Source organism: Oncorhynchus clarkii, chromosome 21, assembly GCF_045791955.1.
Source record: "Oncorhynchus clarkii lewisi isolate Uvic-CL-2024 chromosome 21, UVic_Ocla_1.0, whole genome shotgun sequence".
In the NCBI taxonomy this organism is placed as follows: domain Eukaryota; kingdom Metazoa; phylum Chordata; class Actinopteri; order Salmoniformes; family Salmonidae; genus Oncorhynchus; species Oncorhynchus clarkii.
In genome coordinates this window covers 24,269,367-24,283,808 of record NC_092167.1, presented here as the reverse complement: position 1 = coordinate 24,283,808, position 14,442 = coordinate 24,269,367, and the positions used below count along the sequence as shown (strand labels likewise).

The 14,442-nt window shown below is 41.5% G+C and overlaps 1 protein-coding gene across 2 annotated transcripts in view; it reads right to left on the bottom strand.

The window, feature by feature from the left end:
- Nucleotides 1-14,442, bottom strand: part of LOC139378780 (ankyrin repeat and BTB/POZ domain-containing protein 3-A-like) — a 219,250-nt gene that overhangs the window by 86,465 nt on the left and 118,343 nt on the right. The window lies entirely within an intron of this gene.

Sequence of the window (14,442 nt, the reverse complement as noted above, 5' to 3'; positions counted from 1 at the left end):
GCACCGCTGTGGACCCTGCATTGGCATTGCAAAACCATGCTGACAAAAGTTACAATCTTGATTTGGACCTGTTAAATCATGATGTATACTGTCTTGATCATAATATATGCTCAGAGTATCATTTTAATTTGATCACTCTGATCACAAATCAAATCAGTTATTTTATCAAGACCAGTTTCAAGGTTTACACAGACTCCAATTATTCAAGAATTGACGGAATATGCCATTTCCACACAGAAATGGCTCCTCTATGCTGTTAAAGGTTACTTCAATCACAATCTGCCAAGAAACCTCCCGTTTGACATGTTCATATTTCACAATTTCTGAGCCGTACTTCTGTCAAATACACCCATCTGTTGCTTCATCTCTCTCTCTCTCTCTCTCTCTTTCTCCTCAGTTCCAATATGTGATCCTCTATGGTCACATTTTGTGGATGCTGATGAAATCTTCCCATTCGCCATCTGAGAGGAAAAGCTCAAATTAGGGACAATCATTTTAAGTTGGGAGATAAGCTTGCTTTTCATGTCATAGGTCCTCTCATTATGTTTGCGGTTGAATGTTAAAGATAAACAACATTTATTTCTAAACTGTGGAGGGTGATGTTTATTCAAAAGGTATACTACGCGGCAACTTCTCCAGTGTAAAAAATCAACACTAAACAGTGTTCAATTTAACACTAGGGCATTATCTATAGGAGTCCACAATTTTCAGTTTTAAATTAACATTGTGCTTAGTGCTGATGCTGTTAAACTTTATCAGTGTTAGGGAATGTACACTTTAAGTGTTACACCATTTTGTTACGTTACAGCCTTATTCAGCCAAAAACGGAAAAGTGATGCGTGTATATGTATTCACACCCTTTCCTATGAAGTCACATAATTAGTTAGGTAGACTTTAAGTGTCACATGACTCTCAGTATATATACACCTGTTCTGAAAGGCCCCAGAGTCTGCAACACCACTATGCAAGGGGCACCACCAAGCAAGCGGCAGCATGCAGACCAAGGAGCTCTCCAAACAGGTCAGGGACAAAGTCGTGGAGAAGAACAGATCAGGGTTGAGTTATAAAAAAACATCCAAAACTTTCAACATTCCACAGAGTACCATTAAATCCATTATTAAAAAATGTTAAGAAAATGACACGACAACAAACCTGCCAAGAGATGGCTGCCAACCAAAACTCACAGACCAGGCAAGGAAGGCATCAATCAGAGAGGCAACAAAGAGACTAAAGATAACCCTGAAGGAGCTGCAAAGCTCCAGAGCGGAGATTGGAGTATCTGTCCATAGGACCACTAAGCCGTATACTCCACAGACCTGGCCTTTACGGAAGAGTGGCCAGAAAAAAGCCATGCTTAAAGAAAAAATAAGCAAACACATTTGGTGTTCGCCAAACGGCATGTGGGAGACTCCACAAACATATGGAAGAAGGTATTCTGGTCAGATGAGACAAAAAATGTGTTTTTTTGGCGCAAACCCAACACCTCTCATCACCCCGAGAACACCGTTCCCACAGTGAAGCATGGTGGTGGCAGCATCATGCTGTGAGGATGTTTTAATCGGCAGGGACTGAGAAACTAGTCAGAATTGAAGGAATGATGAATGGTGCTAAATACAGGGAAATTCTTGAGGGAAACCTGTTTCCGTCTTCCAGAGATTTGAGACTAGGACAGAGGTTCACCTTCCAGCAGGACAATGACCCTAAGCATACTGCAAAGCAACACTTGAGTGGATAGGGAGACGCTAGCATCTCAAGTGGCCAATAGCCTCGGGAAAAGCAGAGCGCCAAATTCAAATAAAACACTATAAAACTCAAACTTTCATTAAATCACACATGCAGGGTACTCAATTAAAGCTACAATGGATGTGAATCCAGCCAACATGTCAGATTTTAAAAATGCTTTTCGGCGAAAGCATGAGAAGCTATTATCTGATAGCATGCACCCCCCTTGAACCACCTGAACGAGTTGTAAACAAAATAATTAGCGTAGCCGGCGCTACACAAAACACTGAAATAAAATATAAAACATGCATTACCTTTGACAAGCTTCTTTGTTGGCACTCCAATATGTCCCATAAATATCACAATTGGTCCTTTTTTTCGATTAATTCCGTCCATTTATACCCAGAATGTTCATTTATAAAGAAGGTTTGATCCGGAAAAAAACAGCTTTCCAAAACACAACGTCATTACAAAACATTTCAAAAGTTGCCTATAAACTTTGCCAAAATATTTCAAACTACTTTTGTAATACAACTTTAGGTATTTTTAAACGTTAATAATCGATCAAATTGTAGACGGGGGAATCTGTATTCGATACAGCAAGTAAACAAAACATGCACCATTTTCCCTCTTGCGTAACTATCAAAAGTGTAACGTTGTTCCAGGATGTGCCTCTTCTTTGTTTCACCAATGATTAACTTCAACCCAATTCCAAAGACTGGTGACATCCTGTGGAAGTCGTAGGAACTGTAAAATGGGCGTTATCTAATTTCCCTTAGCAAAGACAACTGAGGGAACAGACAGAGGAAAAAAAAATAAATAATTCGGAACAGTTTTTCCTCAGGATTTTGCCTGCTACATAAGTTCTGTTATAGTCACAGACATGATTGACGTGTTTTCTATCCACACCTACTAATCATATGCATATAACATATTCCTGACATGAGTAGCAGGAAGTTGAAATTGTGCACACTATTTATCCAAAAGTGGAAATGCTGCACCCTATCTTTAAAAGGTTTTAAGGGGAAACATTTAAATGTCTTGGAATGGCCTAGTCAAAGCCCAGACCTCAATCCAATTGAGAATCTGTGGTATGACTTAAAGATTGCTGTACACCAGCAGAACCCATCCCACTTAAAGGAGCTGGAGCAGTTTCACCTTGAAGAATGGACAAAAATCGCAGTGGCTCGATGTGCCAAGTTTATAGAGACATACCTCAGGAGACTTGCAGCTGTAATTGCAGCAAAAGGTGGCTTTATAAAGTATTGACTTTGGGGGTGTGACTAGTTATGCACACTCAAGTTTTCAATTTGTTTGGTCTTCTTTCTCATTTGTTTAACAATAAAAAAATATTTTGCATCTTCAAAGTGGTAGGCCTGTTGTGTAAATCAAATGATACAACCCCCCCAAAAAATCAATTTTAATTCCAGGTTGTAAGGCAACAAAATAGGAAAAATGCCAAGTGTGTGAATACTTTTGTATATCACTGTACATAGACTTCAAACTGGCATAACCATAGATCACTTAAATTGATGTGCTTCCACTAATGGGCGGCCAAAAATAATTAACTGATAGCCACACCCCACTAAGCCACGCCTCCAATTTAATTTCCAGTGTGCCTTGCCTTTTCGCGTGAATTGTAGTTACCACCAATGACTGTTTGTAAGTGATAGAGAAATGGTTGTTGAATTCCTTCGTTTTCAGTCCTGTGGCCTTCACCACGTGAGCTCATAGGCAAATGTTGTCATTTAAAATTATACTAGTGATGGGGAAACAAAAGGTTCCTGAGGTATTTAGGTTTTCCAGCCAATTGTGTTGAAAATAGGTTCATTGCTCATGGCTTGCTCAACAGTGTACACCTGTGACCCCTGTTGGTCAAAATAATTTATAGCAGTTAAATTATAATAGATTATGTTCCACATTCCCACGTATTGCACAACGTTTCTGAGCTACTACAGCCTGAAACATTTACATGGGAATGTTTATAATTGATTACAACATGCAGCCTTTGAATATCAGTGCACTGTGTTTGATTGGCCTACCTTTTATAGGTCACCAGAATTGACATAACCTCTCCCCAAGACGACACCTACAAGACAGTATGCTCCGGGAAAACAAACTGCAGGGATTTTTCCATTTCTCAGCAGCCAGCTGACTAATTTGACGCTCATTTCCCACTCCATTTTCTCGAGGCAGTAAGCCAATGCCTTTATCACTTTATCAGAAGCAAGTGAGCAATGACATCCAAAGATTGGTTTGGTAGAAGACAAAAATAATACAAAAAGTCTACGCTACAGCAGGCATTCCCAAAATGGCCAATGCCGTCGCCAAATAAAAACGTGAATCACATTTAAAAAATATATAAATAAAAGTAATTCAAAAATTTTTATTATTCACATTTTCAAACAGCCCATTTATATTTTCCAACTGGGCTATACATTTGGGTGAGTTTTTTTTCTTGCCTGAGTTGCCTCGTTTCACTGTCAAAAATAAAATTAAACCATCTCGTGTTCAGCAAAATAACACAATGTCAAATACAGTAAAGAACGTTGTCCGAAGAGCAAGAGCGGCCTCGGCTCCTGGGCCTAATGGAGTGCCATACAAGCTCTACAAGAACGCCCCGGATGTTCTACGCTTTCTTTGGAGGCTCATGAGGATAGTGTGGCAGAAGGAAATAATACCAAAGGCATGGCGAAGGGCTGGTGGTGTGCTAATCCCGAAAGAGAAGGATGCGACAGACATCAGTCAATTCCGACCAATCTCCCTTCTCAACGTCGAAGGGAAGATCTTTTTCAGTATAATAGCACAGAGGCTGTCCACTTATCTGGAAAGGAACAAGTACATTGATACATCTGTACAGAAAGCAGGCATTCCTGGTTTTTCTGGTTGCCTGGAACATACTAGTATGATTTGGCACCAGATCCAAACAGCTAAGAAGGACAAGAGAGACCTCTATGTCATCTTCCTCGACCTGGCCAAAGCCTTTGGCTCAGTTTCCCATGAACTCCTCTGGGAATCCTTCAACATTTTCCACGTACCAGAACCCATCACTACACTGGTAAAGGCCTATTTCCAAGACCTGCAATTGTTTTTCACAACACTTGACTTCACAACAACATGGCAGCGCTTGGAAGTAGGCATAATGGCAGGCTGTACAATTTCTCCTCTGGCCTTCACTATGGCCATGGAAGTCATCATCAGGGCATCGAGATGGGTGGTCGGTGGTGAGAGAACTAAGGAAGGGCTCCGTCTCCCACCTATCCGAGCATACATGGATGACATGACTACACTGACCACCACTGCAGCATGCACCAGGCGGTTACTTGCAAAACTGCAGGATAACATCAAGTGGGCCCGGATGAAAATCAAGCCAAGCAAATCTCGAAGCATCTCCATAGTCAAGGGACAGCTTAAAGATGTGAGGTTCTGCATTGGAGATGACCCGATACCAACGGTGTCTAAGCAACCCATCAAGAGCCTGGGTAGATGGTACAACGAAAGCCTCCGGGATAAAGATCAAGTGCACCAAGTAAGGCAGGACATCGCCGACGGTCTTGAGAACATCAACAAGACCCTTGCCTGGGAGGCTCAAGCTTTGGTGCCTACAGTTTGAACTTCTCCCCCGGGTAATGTGGCTACTCACCGTCTATGAGGTCCCAATAACAACAGTGGAGAAGATGGAGCGAACCATTACCTCATACGTGAAGAAATGGCTGGGTGTCCCACGATGCCTGAGTAACATCGGCCTCTATGGAAAAGGGGTCTTTGAACTACCTCTTACAAGTCTAACGGAGGAGTACAAGTGCTCTAAAGTAAGACTTCAGATGACATTGAAGGACTCCAAAGACCAGACCATTAGCAAGGCTGCACCTCCCCTACAAACTGGACAGAAATGGACATCATCCAAGGCTGTGCAGCAAGCAACATCAGCCCTGAGACACCAATACATTGTGGGTAATATCCAGCATGGAAGAGGAGGCTTTGGCCTGGCAGCAAGCAAACCAACGTTCCATAAGGCAACAACATCTGAACGCAGGAAGCTGGTGGTCGAGGCGGTGCGCAGACAGGAGGAGACTGCAAGAAGTGCAAAGGCTGTCTCTCTTGCTAAACAAGGGCAATGGATGCGGTGGGAAGGCCTGGAGAGGAGAAAGATCAACTGGAGTGAGCTTTGGCAAATGGTAGCAAGCAACATCAGCTTCATCATAAGAGCTGTTTATGATGTGCTTCCATCACCAAAAAAATCTACATCAATGGTATGGCGAGGACTCGACCTGCCCCCTCTGCCCAGCTCCAGCGACTCTCAGGCATTTAATGACAGGTTGCAAGACCAGCCTCTCACAAGGCCGCTACACCTGGAGGCACAATCAGGTCCTCAAGAGCCTGGCTGCAGCACTTGAGACCAAGAGGAGTGCAACCAATTCATTACCTCCAAAAACAAGCAATCCCGTTAAAACAACAACATTCATCCAGGAGGGACAGAAAAGGCCCAAGTATCCTCCTACGAAGCCAGAAACTGGACACCTAGCCATGGCCCGGGACTGGAAGATGCTTGTCGATATTGGCCAGCAACTAATTTTTCCACCTGAGATTGCTTCTACCAACCTTAGGCCAGACATGGTACTCTGGTCCCCTTCACGAAAGGCTGTGTATATCATAGAGCTCACAGTCCCGTGGGAAAACTCTGTTGAAGAGGCCTACGAGCGTAAGAAACTGCGTTACACAGAGTTGGCAGCAGACGCAACTCAGCGTGGCTGGAATGCAAAAGTCTGGCCAGTTGAAGTGGGATGCAGAGGATTCGTGGCTTCTTCCACCATCAGGTTGCTGAAAGAACTTGGAATCCATGGACAGGCTCTGCGGCAGACCGTCAGAGCAGTTTCTCAAGCAGCTGAAAGTGGCAGCCAGTGGATCTGGATCAAATGGAAGGACCCTTGCTGGGCTATAACTTCATGACCCCCCCACCCCCACCTGAGAACCCAATTCAGATCCCTCCAACTTGAGGAGGGTACATGAGGTATTCGGTCAACTGTAAGGCTGGCTCAGGGAAGAGGACACCCCTGCCTTGCATAGTCCCGTGGGACATCTTAATTGGGCATGGGACACAAGCTAAGGCTTGATCACCCTTTAGCTGGCCACCTTTGATGAGGGTGTTTAGTGATTAAAGGCCGAAACACCCACTGATTCGAAGGCACACTACTGAGGATGTGTCCCAAAATTTACATCTTAACCTTTCTGATCTCCCCATCCCGGATCCGGGATCGTGAATACAGACTCAAGCTCATTACCATAACGCAACGTTAACTATTCATGAAAATCGCAAATGAAATGAAATAAATATGCTAGCTCTCAAGCTTAGCCTTTTGTTAACACTGTCATCTCAGATTTTCTAAATATGCTTCTCAACCATTGCAAAACAAGCATTTGTGTAACAGTATTGATGGCTAACGTAGCATTTAGCATTAGCATTCAGCTGGCAACATTTACACAAAAAAACAGAAAAGCATTCAAATAAAATCATTTACCTTTGAAGAACTTCAGATGTTTTCAATGAGGAGACTCTCAGATAGCAAATGTTCAGTTTTTCCTGAAAGATTATTTGTTTAGGACAAATCGCTCCGTTTTCTGCGTCACGTTTAGCTATGAAAAAACCCCTGTATCCAGGATTGTGTAAATCTATCAGCAAGCTCATTAGCATAACACAACGTTAACTATTTATGAAAATCGCAAATGAAATGAAATAAATATGCCATCTCTCAAGCTTAGCCTTTTGTAAACAACACTGTCATCTCAGATTTTCAAAATATGCTTCTCAACCATTGGAAAACAATCATTTGTGTAAAAGTAGCTAGCTAGCGTTAGCATTTCGCGTTAGCATTTAGCGTTAGCATTAGCGTTAGCATCCAGCACGCAACATTAACAAAAACATAAAAGCCTTCAAATAAAATCATTTACCTTTGAAGAACTTCTGATGTTTTCAATGAGGATACTCTCAGTTAGATAGCAGATGCTCAGTTTTTCCAAAAAGATTCCTTGTGTATTAGAAATAGCTCCGTTTTATACATCACATTTGGCTACCAAAAAAAATCCGAAAATTCAGTCCTCAAAACGCGAACTTTTTTCCAAATTAACTCCATAATATCGACTGAAAACATGGCAAACGTTGTTTAGAATCAATCATCAAGGTGTTTTTCACATATCTCTTCATTGATACATCGTTCTTGGACACATGCTTTCTCCCCTGAATCAAATGGTAAAGTAGAAGCAGCTGGCAATTGCGCACCGAATTCGACGCAGGACACCAGGCGGACACTTGGAAAATGTAGTCTCTTATGGTCAATCTTCCAATGATATGCCTACAAATACGTCACAATGCTGCTAAGACCTTGGGCGAACGACAGAAAGTGTAGGCTCATTCGTTGCGCAATCACAGCCATATAAGGAGAGAATGGTAAACAGAGCTTCAGAAATTCTGCTAATTCCTGGGTGATGCATCATCTTGGTTTCGCCTGTAGAATGAGTTCTGGGGCACTTACAGACAAAATCTTTGCAGATTCTGAAACTTCAGAGTGTTTTCTTTCCAAAACTGTCAAGAATATGCATAGTCGAGCATCTTTTCGTGACAAAATATTGCGCTTAAAACGGGAACGTTTTTTATCCAAAAATGAAATAGCGCCCCTAGAGCTCTAACAGGTTAACCCAGTCTAAGAAATAAACCCCCCATGCCACTCTGTCAACATCACGGCAAATCTCATGCGAGTGCATTCCATCTATTGGCACAATGGACAGTTTTTAACATCTCGTCCCGTGTTTTATGATTCAGGTAGCCTAGTCAAATAATTAACATCCAATCACATTAACTGTTACTCTCTTGCGGGAATTGCACTAACGGTCTGTATGTAGCTGTTAGGAAAATTATGATTAAATGACTGAACAAATCATTTTAAATGGAACTGTAACTAGGTAAACTTATACTCTGTTTTATTGTATCTGATTAACAATATGAGTTCATAAGAAGGGATTGTGTGACACGGACAAGGAGTATTTAAAGTTAATGAACACCATTCCAACTAGAAAGAAAGAAATGGGTAGTGGATTAAGTAAACAGATAAGGTAGTTAACCTATGTTTGAACCGACGAAACTTAGCTCTGGGGTGTTTTAGATAAGACAGTGAGTGCATTCCTAGGTTTTCTGTTAATTAGAACTGTCAGCTAAGTGGTGATCGATAATGTTGATGGGTCAAAAGTTAATTCAGTTGTGTTGTGTGTCCGTGCTAGGGGGGTCAGAATGAACTCAGAATGAACCTATAAAGTTCCCTTTGACCCGGTCTGGAGGAGGAGATTCATTTTAGGAGTAATGAAATGACGTCATGTTTTGTATATAAACTGTTGCTCGAGGTAACGTGGCAGCGCGCTCCGAGAATACATTCTGTTATCTATTATTGATAAGACTGGTCTCTGTCTATTTTATGCAAACAAGAAACTTACAAATTCTCATGAAATAGATTAAGGGAATTCAATTAATGAAAACACATTGGTATAATTAAATTACAGTAACAGTAGCTGCTGCTCATTCTGTTTGCTCTAAAATGGATAAATAGTTAAAAGTAAGGCCCATGTCCATAGAGACACAATCCAGCTCTACTTGTAGTACTGCTACACCAGCAGTACTGCACCTGTCAATGACACAAGTTGTTCTGCTTCCACAAGCACATCCAATGCTAGCATCAGTAATTCTACATTTGTTTTTAGTCCAGCTACCACGGACACTGACAGTTGGGAATCTGATGCAGCCAAAGATCTACTACCCCCTTACCTGAGAAAGCAACAAACAACAGACAGGGACGTTGGACCATCAAAGAGGCTCAAATATGATGAGAAGGGAACTACATTGATTTAGGGTTCACTTAAATTGGGAGTAGTGCCTTTCCTCAGCCACAGTACTTTTGCACATATAACACACTATCTCACAACTCGATGAAACCTTCACTATTGCGCATACATTTAGAAACAAAACATGGCATTTGAAAAATAAATCACAGGAGCTTTTTGAGAATTAAGATGAGATAATTTTGAGAGAATTTCTGAGAATTAAGATGACTTTCGAGTAGTAAGACATGCATAAAAGCAACAGATACCGTTAATAAGAAGAGGCTAGAAGCGTCTTATATGGTGAGCTCCCGAGTGGATAGGATAGGCAAGCCCCATGCTATTGTGGAGAACTTCATTCTTCCTGCTGCCGCGGATATGGCTGAGACAATGCTGGGGTAAAAGCCCCAAAAACTATACAGACAATGTCTTCATCAAAAAACACAGTTTCACGACGCATCAGTGACATGGCAGAAGATGTTTTGAAACAATTACTGCTTCGCATACAAGCATACAATTCTATGCTTTACAGCTAGATGGGTCAACAAATCAAATCTAATTTATTTATATAACCCTTCGTACATCAGCTGATATCTCAAAGTGCTGTACAGAAACCCAGCCTAAAACCCCAAACAGCAAGCAATGCAGGTGTAGAAGCACGGTGGCTAGGAAAAACTCCCTAAAAAGGCCAAAACCTAGGAAGAAACCTAGAGAGGAACCAGGCTATGTGGGGTGGCCAGTCCTCTTCTGGCTGTGCCGGGTGGAGATTATAACAGAACATGGCCAAGATGTTCAAATGTTCATAAATGACCAGCATGGTCCAATAATAATAAGGCAGAACAGTTGAAACTGGAGCAGCAGCACAGCCAGGTGGACTGGGGACAGCAAGCTTTGCGGACATGGCACAGCTCCTGGTAGATGACCGTTATATTTATGGCGGGTCAATTAAGAAAAGACATCCTCTTCTGCAAACCACTGGAAAACAGGAGAGGATATTTTTAAAGTACTGGACAGCTTTGTGACATCAAATGGATGGTCAAGATGTGTACTGATGGCGCAAAAGCCATAACAGGGAGACATAGTGTAGTGGTAAGGCACGTGCAAGCAGTTGCTATCGACGCCACTTGGGTACACTGCATGCATACACCGAGAGGCTCTCGTGGTAATATTCAGTTAATAATTTTTCCCAAATACCGGAGTCTGTCAGCTCAAATAGACTTTAATACAAAATAATAGAAGCCGAGCTGGTTCATGAAGCTTTCCAGCCTTGGCAGACACTTTTATACAGGTTTCATCCTTACGTCACACACATAATAATTATTCTTTATTTAAGCTCTTGAAACTAGGGGGCACTATTTTTATTTTTGGAAAAATAACGTTCCCAAAGTAAACCGCCTATTTCTCAGGACCAGATGCTAGAATTAGCATATAATTGACAGCTTAGGATAGAAAAGACTCTAAAGTTTCCAAAACTGTCAAAATGTTGTCTGAGTATAACAGAACTGATATTGCAGGCAAAAGCCTAAGAAAAATCCAATCAGGAAGTGACTAATGTTTTGAAACCGTTGTGTTCCTATGCACCCCTATTGGCCAATGAAAGGGATATCAACCAGATTCCTTTTTCTACGTATTCCCCAAGGTGTCTACAGCATTTTGACGTAGTTTCACGCCTTTATGTTGAAGAATGAGCGTAAACGACTACATTGTGTAAGTGGCCAGCTGATTCTTGCTTAAAAGACAGAGGTAGTCATTTTTCCTCTCGCTCCTACTGAAAAGCCAATTGTCCCGGGTGATATATTATCAAATAGATATTTGAAAAACACCTTGAGGATTGATTATAAAAAACGTTTTCCATGTTTCTGTCAATATTATGGAACTAATTTGGAATGTTTTCACCGTTGTCATGACCGCTATTTCCGGTGGATTTCTCAAGTAACCAACAAACTGAGGTATTTTGGGTATAAAAATAATCTTTATGGAACAAAAGGAACATTTGCTGTCTAACTGGGAGTCTCGTGAGTGTGAGTGAAAACATCCAAAGCTCAACGAGTGTAGCTTTAATTGAGTACCCTGCATGTGTGATTTAATGAAAGTTTGAGTTTTATCTCGTACTATTTGAATTTGGCGCTCTGCATTTCCCCAGGCTATTGGCAAGAAGAGACGCTAGCGTCTCTATAGCCGTAAGAGGTTAACAAAAGGCTAAGCTGTGTTTCACTATATTTCACTTGTGATTTCATGAATATGAATATTTTCTAGTAATATTTTTTGACCGTTGCGCTATACTAATTAGCGTGGTTGATGACAATTCTCCCAGATCCGGAGATAATTCTGGCCCTTCTTTGGATATCTTGCTTGTTTGTAGGTGACTAAATACTTATTTTCCACCATAATTTGCAAATAAATTCATAAAAAATCCCACAATGTGATTTTCTGGATTTTTTTTCAAATTTTGTCTGTCATAGTTGAAGTGTACCTATGATGAAAATTACAGGCCTCTCTCATCTTTTTAAGTGGGAGAACTTGCCCAATTGCTGGCTGACTACATACTTTTTTGCCCCACTTTAAATGATGGAACTTTATGGAACAAATTAGTCATTTTTTGTCGAACTGGGATTCCTGGGAGTGCCTTCTGATGAAGATCATCAAAGGTGAGTTAATATTTATGGTTTTGTTTCTAACTTTGTTGATTCCAAAATGGCGGCTATTCCTCTGGCTGTTTTGGGTTCTGAGCGCAGTTCTCAGATTATGCTTTTTCTGTAAAGGTTTTTTGAAATCTGACACAGCGGTTGAATTAATTTGTTGAGTGTAGGGGGCAGTATTTCGATTTTTTGGATGAAAAACGAACCCATTTGAAACTGCATAATTCTTAGGCCCAGAAACTAGAATATGATTATAGTTGTCAGATTAGGATAGAAAACTCTAAAGTTTCCAAAACTGTTAAAATATTGTCTGTAAGTATAACAGAACGGATATTGCAGGCGAAAGCTGAGGAAAATCAAACCAGGAAGTGGCTTCTATTTTGAAAGCTCCATGTTCCATTGCCTGCCTTCGCTCCATATAAAGGGATATCAACCAGATTCCTTTTCCTATCACTTCCTCAAGGTGTCAACAGTCTTTAGACATAGTTTCAGGCTATTATTTTGAATAATGAGCAAGAAAGAAAACATTGTGTCAGTGGATAGCTGGGTATTCGCATGAGTTTTGTTTGCGCAACAGAGTACGGCAGACATAGGGTGCGTCAAGAAGTTAAGGAGAAGTCTATCTTTAATTCTGCGAATAACACTAGTATCTTTTATCAATGTTTATTATTAGTATTTCTGCTAAATTTCCGGATGTTTTGGTATCAAAACATTACTGCACGTAAGGCGCCAATGTAAACTGAGATTTTTTGATATTAATATGCACATTATCGAACAAAACATACATGTATTGTGTAACATGATTGTCGATTCCGGAGCAAACATCGATTGTTCCGGTGCTAGCCAGCTCCGTCAATCACTCCTGAGTTCCATCATTCACTCCTGGGCTACAGTCACCTATCCGGACCCGTTTTACTGCCTACGCGGAGACCCACCGGGCCTTCACAACTGGACTGCCGACGTTATCTACCTGAAGGAGATCCGGCTGGCTCCTCCGTCGCGACGTTACCTGAACGCCCATCTGCGGCCCGCTAACCGTTAGCTGTCTTACCGGATGCTATCTGAATAGACAATCGGACAATTTATTTATTTTTATTATTATTATGTTTTCTTCTCGGGCCTCTATAACTATATCTATTGTTCTTATTTTTGTTGTTGTTGTTGTGTGATTTGGATTAATCCCCTCTACCACACGGAACCCCACTAATCTACTGACCAAACGCAAGAGGTGGCTAACAACAGACCTCCATCCTATGCTAGCTTGCTACCGATGGCCTGGCTAGCTGTCTAAATCGCCGTGACCCTCAACCAACCTCTCCACTCACTGGACCCTTTTGATCACTCGACTAAGCATGCCTCTCCTTAATGTCAATATGTCTTGTCCATTGCTGTTCTGGTTAGTGTTTATTGGCTTATTTCACTGTAGAGCCTCTAGTCCTGCTCACCATACCTTATCCAACCTATTAGTTCCACCACCCACACATGCAATGACATCTCCTGGTTTCAATGATGTTTCTAGAGACAATATCTCTCTCTTCATCACTCAATACCTAGGTTTACCTCCACTGTATTCACATCCTACCTTACCTTTGTCTGTACATTATACCTTGATGCTATTTTATCGCCCCCAGAAACCTCCTTTTACTCTCTGTTCCAGACGTTCTAGACGACCAATTCTTATTGCTTTTAGCCGCACCCTTATTCAACTCCTCCTATGTTCCTCTGGCGATGTAGAGGTGAATCCGGGCCCTGCAGTGCCTAGCTCCACTCCTATTCCCCAGGCGCTCTCTTTTTACGACTTCTGTAACCGTAATAGCCTTGGTTTCATGCATGTTAACATTAGAAGCCTCCTCCCTAAGTTTGTTCTATTCACTGCTTTAGCACACTCTGCCAACCCGGATGTTCTAGCTGTGTTTGAATCCTGGCTTAGGAAGACCACCAAAAATTCAGACATTTTAATTCCAAACTACAACATTTTCAGACAAGATAGAACTGCCAAAGGGGGCGGTGTTGCAATCTACTGCAAAGATAGCCTGCAGAGTTCTGTCCTACTATCCAGGTCTGTACCCAAACAATTTGTACTTCTACTTTTAAAAATCCACCTCTCTAAAAACAAGTCTCTCACCGTTGCCGCCTGCTATAGACCACCCTCTGCCCCCAGCTGTGCTCTGGACACCATATGTGAACTGATTGCCCCCCATCTATCTTCAGAGCTCGT